The following is a 7,405-nucleotide window of genomic DNA, read 5'->3' as shown; positions in this document are numbered from 1 at the left end:
ATATTTAACATCTTTCTGTCACAAGTATTCTTTTGAATGATGTATTAGAGAATTTAATTCAACGTTCTCAAGAAGAAAGAGCTGGTTTGTAGCTATGATGTGTTTAATGTATAGAAAGGAAAAAATAATAAGATCCAATTAAACATTAATTCACCTGGAATCAGTCTACATTTAGATTTGGCGAGGGGGCGGACAGGGACGACAAAGGTAAATGTTAGAGTCCTTTACAGCCCTACTGGGAGAAAGCTGTAATGAGGAAGGTAACTGAAAATAAAAGTGGATTTTGAAAAATTAGGTGTTCTACAAGAGTCTTAGTTTTCTGGCAAAGTTGCTCTGCTTATTTGAATGGCATTGCCAACAGAAAATCATATAAACATTGACTCTTTAAGAAATGCCATCACATATGGTACACAAAATGTCTCACCTTTATGATTCATGTATAAGAAAATGTAACATTTGTGCCCACTTTTTAATAACAGGTGGATACATCTTATTTTCTATAAGAGATAAGCTAAAACATTGTATGTGCTTATTTATATCTCCTGCCATTGAATGACAACAAGAGCAATGTCCAAATTACATAGTAAAAAAAGTGGTCTGAAATGGGAGAAGATGAAAATATGCATAGTCAAATGTCAACTATTATTTCCTTCAAAAAGAAAAAGAAAGTATTTTCTTCAAAAGAAGCCAGAAATACTTAAGACAAATGCATATAAAATCAATGAAAAAGTGAGCCCTGAGTAAAAAGTGTATGATTACTATGAATTTAAACAGAAATAACTGTTCAGAAGTCCCTTACAAAAAAAAAAAAAGGATCCTGTAATCTCATTCTGTGATTACTAGAACTAATCCAGAGATTGACTAGAAGTTCAGTTAGAGTAAAATTCTGGTTCAAAACTATGGAACTGCATGAAAATAAATATTGTGTTTGATTTGTTGAGATTATCCCATATAAGTAAATCATGTGACACTCTTTGCATATTTAAGTAATTCTCAGAAAAAATGTCTAGTCCATAACTAACTGAATAGAATTTTTTTAACAGGCTTATAAGAAAAAAGGTAAACTTGAAATTTTTTTACTTACTGGTTTACCATGCTGTCTGCCTCCAGAAGAATATGAGCCCTGTAAGAATTCAATCAGACATCTATTAATTGAATGAAAAAATCTCCTGTCACTGTCTTGAGACAATTTGTGCAGTACTTGGACCAACTTATTTGCATGTTGTTTGAACAAAAAGTAACTGGGGTACCTAAAACTTAAGCTATCTACTACATACCAAAACAATGGCAATTTGTTATTCTGAAACAAGAAAGTGGTTTTATAAAATACAGTATAGTGATTATAGTTTTACACAGAGCAGTAATTCATTGTAACCAATTCTTTTATTCAGCTTGCTGAAATGACTTTAATTGATATTACCTCAACTATTTAAGCTCAGTAAAATGGCCAAATGAATGTATCTTTCAGCATCAAGTAACTGATGTGATCCAGACAGTACAGGAAAAGAGTTAGGAGTGATGGGATGGGAAAAGAATATACTCACCTGCCCGCCATACTGGCTGCTTCCTGAGGGAGAAGATCCCTATTAAAAAAATCACAGGAAACCTAAGTGCTTAAGTGTGGGCAGAATAACAGCAGTTACTTTTTTTTTTCTGTGCAGAATGAAACATCACAGAAGGACCTTTTGACAGGGATCTCAGTAGAAATCTGGAAAGTATATTAATCTAAAAAGGTGCAGTGAAAGACTTCTGACTTAATTCCACTAAGTTCCTTAACAGCTGAAAGTAGCAGATTTGGCAAACAGTCACAAAACACCTGCTAAGATGATTCTCTGACATAAATATACAGATATAAAGTTTCTTTAAGTACGGCTCTCTTCAAGAGAAAAAAAAATAATCTACTTTATTTGTGATTTTCTGCTAGGTCAAACGTGTTCAGAGAGTATCGTGTATTATTGTAAGAGCATCCTTATTATTCCAAATAAGTAATTCAGGAAAAAATTGTTTTGCAGCTCTTAAAAATCCTCTCCATGCTACAAGAAATTATCTTAATAAAGTGATACTGAACTCAAATGCTTGCCAATGGAGTAAAAAGAAATTAAATTATTTTTTAGTATAGCAGAGTGAAACATTGCAAAGTAATACTAATGAAAAATATGTTCCGCCTTCTTATTAGATAGCCATCCATTACATCTGTTAACTATTGGGGCTAGTAAGATTTCTTGGTCATTGACAAACTACTAAGTCTACAAAAGGTACACAGGGAGCTGCTTTCGGTAAGAGACTTGAACTACAGCTGAAGATGAGGAAAGTAGTATTACTGTGGGTAACACACCAGAATTTATATTTTCAAAGCAATATCTACTGGTATATTTTGTACCAGATTTCCAAGTATTTAATCTAAACAAATGCAAAAAGAAGGATAACTTCAATATAATTGAAAAATAAAACAGAAAATAGATTTTGAACTGGTGTCATAGCAATGTGAAACTGAAACATAAAAATGGTTAATTAAAATTATCTCTTGAGATAAGAGGCATTCTGAGGTAAAACAACTAAAATTATGATCTATTCAGTTTCTTTAAATTGAATTTTATTCATGCTATTCCATTTCAGTTACTGAGAAACGGTCGCTGTTTTCAGATATTTATTGAGAGTAAAATGACTCTGAAAAACTGACTGGCAGTATATGCACTGCATCATATTTTTCATTTAATAAATAGCAAGTAGGAAGAAGATGTTGAAAACAAAGAAAAGTTGCTTGCCTGTCCACCATACTGACTGCTTCCAGAATACGATGAACCCTGTAAAAAGAATGTGAAACTTTTGTAAATAATTTTTTTAAATACCACCTGGCATCAAAAAAACCTGGACCTAATCTAAACAACTCTCATGACACTGATCAACTGGAAGAACTTTACGCAGTTATTAATGCAGTGGCAAATGGCTACTTATCCACACATCATAGTAGTGCTTTGTGCAATGAGATGAACCCCATGAATTATTCTTCAGTATTTTTTGAGGTAAGTACAAAGTAAAATCTTGGCTGTAGTATATAGAAAGATATAACTGAAATGTCAAGAGTGATTCAATAAAAGCCACATGCACTCTCTGGAATTATTGTCCCTGTCTCTGTGACTAAACCTAACTTAATATTTAATGGCTTCTGGGCAAATATGGCAACTGAGCCATGTTTAGTCCTGAGGAACTCATCTGTGTAAACGTTAAAGACAAATGGCCTACCTGTCCACCATGGTAGCTGTTTCCTCCAAAAGAGCCCTGTATTCAACAAAAATAGCAATGTTTACTCTGTATTAAATTCAATGTCATGTAGAGGAAAAACAAGAGAACATATTGTCCTGTTGCAATGATCAAGTAATTTACACTATTGCTAGTATACTTTTCTATTTGGTTGATTAAACAAGTAAAGGATTTAGTTTCAATTCGTCCTTATTCCTTCAGATTATTTGCTTGCAAAGACAAATAAGCTGATAATTTATATGTTGTTTTCAGCACTTCTGATTCTTAGAAGTGGCATATATACCATGAGTGGCATACTTATGGCATGTGGGTTTTGCTTGATTTCATAATCCCAGAAAGAGAAGTAGTCATCTAAGCAATTTTGACTATACTGAGACAACAGAAAACTGAACCCTCCCTCAAAAGTAAATTAGTTTAATTTCAGCAAAACAGTGGGTTATTTAGTTTTTTTAAGTATTTACAAAAGTATAGGGAATATACTAATTAGACAGAAAAATGGAAATAGCTGTAACTTTTTAAATGCGTTGCTCTGCTCCCACTTGGAGGCATTTTGGGCCAAGATTTTAGATCTAAGTTTCACTAGTTCAATCATACTGTTAATAACCATCATAAGAAGAGCACTATTACACACATGTGTCCAAAATCCAGCACATATACTATGAGATATTTGGGAAACAGATTCTTAGAAAAGTCCCAGGCCTCTCTTACAAACCAAAAGAAATTAAATGCTTTGAAGCAGTTTTTCATGTCTGGATATTTTACAGAATTAGCACTAGTCTTCCTTTAATACAGATACTGGAGAACGTTACTACTTGTTTAATCCAGGGTGGGGAAAGTGCAATTTATTTTCCGTGTATTTGTTTGAAAATAGAAATGCATCTGAGTAGCTAGTTCTGAATACAATACTACAGTTGCAAGTCACTTAATATTTTTGTCCTTAGCAGGTTCAAAATTTCTCATTTTAGCACAATGTGAAAAAAACTTTCATCATACATATAAATTCACAGACAGAATTATTTCAAGAAATGTAGTTCCTTGGGAATTTTCCAGTATGTGTACATACTATGAAAAATATACAAAGACAAAGAATACTTACTGAACTTCCACCAGGGCACACACATCCACCCTGTATAAAACACAACCAAACTTATTATCCTGAGTCTATGACTGGAAGAGGCCTCTGAATTAGTAAATCAAATTTCTGCTACTGCAAGAAAACACACTATAAAATCCTGCTCATAGACTCACCAAGCTCCATCTAAAAAGTAGTTTCTTTCTCTCTCCACTATCCTTTCAGGCTAGCTGTGCACTTACTGATCAAGTTTTTAAATATAGCCTTCTAATTTCTCATTTAAACTTACAGTAAAAACCTTGCTCACCAAAAGGATGAGTAAAAAATTCTGAGTAGTGCTACAGAAAATAGTTTGCTTTTTTTTTCCCTGAAGAGGCCAGAGCACCTGGAATACATGCAGTACCCTTTCATGCTACAAATGTTACAGAAAACACTAAAGATGACTTCCAGTGGAGGCCTACTAGGTGATTCCTACTCTGATAAAACTGAGAGGTGGCCAGGGGTTCACCATTCAGTGCCTCACTTTCCACATTCCATCTGCATGAAATGTGTAAGAAGAAAAATATTTAGCACCAAAGCAGGTACGGAAGCCCAAATACAATGGCCATTCAGACAGTTACTACTGGCTACTCTGGCCTGCAGGATGTCTGAATGACAGGGAAAAAGAAAGTAACGTGTTGCTGAGGCTTTGGGCAAAAAGGGCAGTGGTGAAGGAAAACAGTTTTTGTGAAGGAAAGATACGCAAAGTAATTGTGAGTGCCTGACACTAGCACAACTGAACAGTGTGGAGAAAGAAAAGCATACCTGTCCATCAGATGGGCTGCCTCCTGAAGAGGAGCCCTGGAAAAAATTAGTAACTAATTATGTTACTGAGTAACATTCTCACTTGTTCTCTGTGGTCCTTAGTTTTTCAGATTGCTTCTCTTTAAACATAACAACAAAAATGGGCTTCTTAGAACCACAGTCTGTTTAAGGAAGCATTTCTATGTAGATCATTCACTATATCATGATCATTCACTCTATATCACCCTATATCATTCACTCATATCATGATCTGACATACCAGACAGACCCATACTTAGCAATCCTCACTCAGTTTGGCTTAAAGCTATTCTTTCTTAGAATGTTCCTTTTTTTCAAAAAATACATGTCAGTTTCCCTAATGAACTGTGTATTAAAACTGCAAATACTATGAAAGCAGGAGTTTTACCTGTCTGCTATACTGGCTGCTTCCTGAAGAAGCTATACCCTAAAGAAATGAGAAAGCATTTATATCTGTTGTACATTCTTTAACTTAAGACCTGTCACAGAAAGACACACTTTTATTTGTCTTCCATGGATGTAAATATCACAGGAATGCGAACACTTCCTTTATAACCATACTGAAATCTATTGGCCTTTACAATGGCTACTGTTTAAACAGAACAATAAAGTTTATATCAAAGTCAGCTTCAGGCAGGTGTGAGTAGTCCTGCTGCACTGGATTGTGTGCTCAGGGCAGCCTCCCGTGTTTTTCTTTCCTGAGTGGGCTGACCCAGCAGAAGGTCATATATTCATCTATTCTGCCTAAACACTGCTTTGCTGTAAGCCACCCCTTTATAAAATATTCTGGTTTCCACAAAACAGAAAAAGACAGAAAGGTGAACAATGGAAAAAACAACCCATAAATAGAAAAACAATTCTCACCTGTCCTCCATAACGGCTGCCACCCGAGAAAGATGGACCCTGAAGCAAAGTTGCCAATTATTTCTCTATCAGAAAGCATCTTTAAGGGTTTTTGAAAGAAAGACTATTTTCTTTCTCTGTTGTACAATGAAAGATTACAGAAAGATAAACACTTAACCTATTCCTTTATGTGTTCTATGCAAATTAGAGATGGTCTGTAACATATGAATCTTCCATAATACTGATCATGAGCCATTAGGATTATATACCTAGTTTTGTGAGACTGTATTTGGACTGAAAATCTCTTTCTCCTTTAATTCCCTCTCCAATAAATATGACAATAAATGTTTTCAGAGGCCAAGGATGAGTTTGTTGGGGATTTCACTCCATATTAAAGGCTATACCACTAGGCAGCACTATGAACCCTATCCATCGTCTTTCATTTCACAAGGGCATGGAACACCTTCTATTAACAACTCCTGACCTTCTACCCTGTTCCCCTCCTGAGACATACTACTTCTCTGGTATCAACTCTTATATTGCATTTTGCTGAAGGAAGTGAAGTATTCCATAGGTTGAGGCAGAGGAGGAATGCAATCTGCTTCCAGCCACTCCTTACTGTTAGAGCTAAGAAACCATGACAGCAGCAGAAGGGAAATGGGTCCAGAAGGAGGGCAGGTCAGAGGGTAGAACAAGGCCAGAACTGTATTTACTGTGATACAATAGAAGTACTGGTCCTTCACAGTTTTTGTATTTTTTCAGATCATATATCTTTACATACCTGATCATCTATTACCAGATTAACAGAGTTTACTCAAAATGTTTTTTTTTTTTTCAGTCAATAGAAAAGTACAACGTTTTGATGTAGAAGCTGTGTGTTAGGATAAGGACTACACAGGAATTGATTCTCACCTGTCCTCCATACTGGCTGCCTCCTGGAAAAGGTGAACCCTGAACAAAAAGAATTATACTACATCCATGTCATAGTACTCCTTTAAACCATGCTCCATATGAAGGAGAAGTACCTAATTTCTTTCAGTGCAAAACTGAGTGGACTGAGCCAGACTGTGCAAAAAGGAGTGAGACTCATCTGCATTTACCGTGATGCATCAGAAATTACATCTCCTAAAAACTGTCCTGTGGCTTTGTATCATGTACATTAATAACTGCTATATACCTAGCAACAAATTAAATAAAACATGAAAGAAAAACCCCCATATCCTTAAAATGTTCTTTTACATGGAGAACTACCAAGTCTCTTGGATAAAGTAGTAAACACTCCAAGGGAAGAATTCTCACCTGTCCACCATGCTGGCTGCCTCCTGAGGAAGGTGAACCCTGAATATCAACAAAAAGGGAAACTGAAACTTCTTTACACCCATTTCATGGAATCATACAATCATTTCA

Source organism: Ciconia boyciana, chromosome 7 (genome assembly GCF_034638445.1).
Source record: "Ciconia boyciana chromosome 7, ASM3463844v1, whole genome shotgun sequence".
NCBI classification, from domain to species: Eukaryota; Metazoa; Chordata; class Aves; order Ciconiiformes; family Ciconiidae; genus Ciconia; species Ciconia boyciana.
This window is presented reverse-complemented; position numbering follows the sequence as displayed.